The sequence below is a fragment of the Buteo buteo genome, chromosome 3 (assembly GCF_964188355.1).
Source record: "Buteo buteo chromosome 3, bButBut1.hap1.1, whole genome shotgun sequence".
NCBI classification, from domain to species: domain Eukaryota; kingdom Metazoa; phylum Chordata; class Aves; order Accipitriformes; family Accipitridae; genus Buteo; species Buteo buteo.
In genome coordinates this window covers 33,028-35,000 of record NC_134173.1, presented here as the reverse complement: position 1 = coordinate 35,000, position 1,973 = coordinate 33,028, and positions in this window count along the sequence as shown.

The window sequence follows — 1,973 nt, the reverse complement described above, 5'->3', positions numbered from 1 at the left end:
GGCTTAGGGTTAGCGTTACGGTTAGGGGTTAGGGGTTAGGGTTAGGGCTAAGGTTAGGGTTAGGGTTAGGGTTAGGGCTAGGGTTAGGGTTAGGGTTACGGCTAGGGTTAGGGTTAGGGTTAGGTTAGGCTTAGGGTTAGGAGTTAGGGTTAGGGTTTCTATTAGGTTAGTTTTAAGGGCTAAGGTTAGTTTTAGGGTTAAGGTTGGGTTAGGGTTAGGATTAGGGTTAGGGTACGACTTAGGGCTAGGGTTAGGGCTAGGGTTAGGGTTAGGGTTAGGGTTTAGGGTTATGGTTAGGGTTAGGCGTTAGGGGTTAGGGGTTAGGCTTAGGGTTAGCGTTACGGTTAGGGGTTAGGGGTTAGGGTTAGGGCTAAGGTTAGGGTTAGGGTTAGGGTTAGGGCTAGGGTTAGGGTTAGGGTTAGGGTTACGGCTAGGGTTAGGGTTAGGGTTAGGTTAGGCTTAGGGTTAGGAGTTAGGGTTAGGGTTTCTATTAGGTTAGTTTTAAGGGCTAAGGTTAGTTTTAGGGTTAAGGTTGGGTTAGGGTTAGGATTAGGGTTAGGGTACGACTTAGGGCTAGGGTTAGGGCTAGGGTTAGGGTTAGGGTTAGGGTTAGGGTTTAGGGTTATGGTTAGGGTTAGGGGTTAGGGGTTAGGCTTAGGGTTAGCGTTACGGTTAGGGGTTAGGGGTTAGGGTTAGGGCTAAGGTTAGGGTTAGGGTTAGGGTTAGGGCTAGGGTTAGGGTTAGGGTTAGGTTAGGCTTAGGGTTAGGAGTTAGGGTTAGGGTTTCTATTAGGTTAGTTTTAAGGGCTAAGGTTAGTTTTAGGGTTAAGGTTGGGTTAGGGTTAGGATTAGGGTTAGGGTACGACTTAGGGCTAGGGTTAGGGCTAGGGTTAGGGTTAGGGTTAGGGTTAGGGTTTAGGGTTATGGTTAGGGTTAGGGGTTAGGGGTTAGGCTTAGGGTTAGCGTTACGGTTAGGGGTTAGGGGTTAGGGTTAGGGCTAAGGTTAGGGTTAGGTTTAGGGTTAGGGCTAGGGCTAGGGTTAGGGTTAGGGTTACGGCTAGGGTTAGGGTTAGGGTTAGGTTAGGCTTAGGGTTAGGAGTTAGGGTTAGGGTTTCTATTAGGTTAGTTTTAAGGGCTAAGGTTAGTTTTAGGGTTAAGGTTGGGTTAGGGTTAGGATTAGGGTTAGGGTACGACTTAGGGCTAGGGTTAGGGCTAGGGTTAGGGTTAGGGTTAGGGTTAGGGTTTAGGGTTATGGTTAGGGTTAGGGGTTAGGGGTTAGGCTTAGGGTTAGCGTTACGGTTAGGGGTTAGGGGTTAGGGTTAGGGCTAAGGTTAGGGTTAGGGTTAGGGTTAGGGCTAGGGTTAGGGTTAGGGTTACGGCTAGGGTTAGGGTTAGGGTTAGGTTAGGCTTAGGGTTAGGAGTTAGGGTTAGGGTTTCTATTAGGTTAGTTTTAAGGGCTAAGGTTAGTTTTAGGGTTAAGGTTGGGTTAGGGTTAGGATTAGGGTTAGGGTACGACTTAGGGCTAGGGTTAGGGCTAGGGTTAGGGTTAGGGTTAGGGTTTAGGGTTATGGTTAGGGTTAGGGGTTAGGGGTTAGGGGTTAGGCTTAGGGTTAGCGTTACGGTTAGGGGTTAGGGGTTAGGGTTAGGGCTAAGGTTAGGGTTAGGGTTAGGGTTAGGGCTAGGGTTAGGGTTAGGGTTAGGTTTACGGCTAGGGTTAGGGTTAGGGTTAGGTTAGGCTTAGGGTTAGGAGTTAGGGTTAGGGTTTCTATTAGGTTAGTTTTAAGGGCTAAGGTTAGTTTTAGGGTTAAGGTTGGGTTAGGGTTAGGATTAGGGTTAGGGTACGACTTAGGGCTAGGGTTAGGGCTAGGGTTAGGGTTAGGGTTAGGGTTTAGGGTTATGGTTAGGGTTAGGGGTTAGGGGTTAGGCTTAGGGTTAGCGTTACGGTTAGGGGTTAGGGGTTAGGCTTAGGGCTAA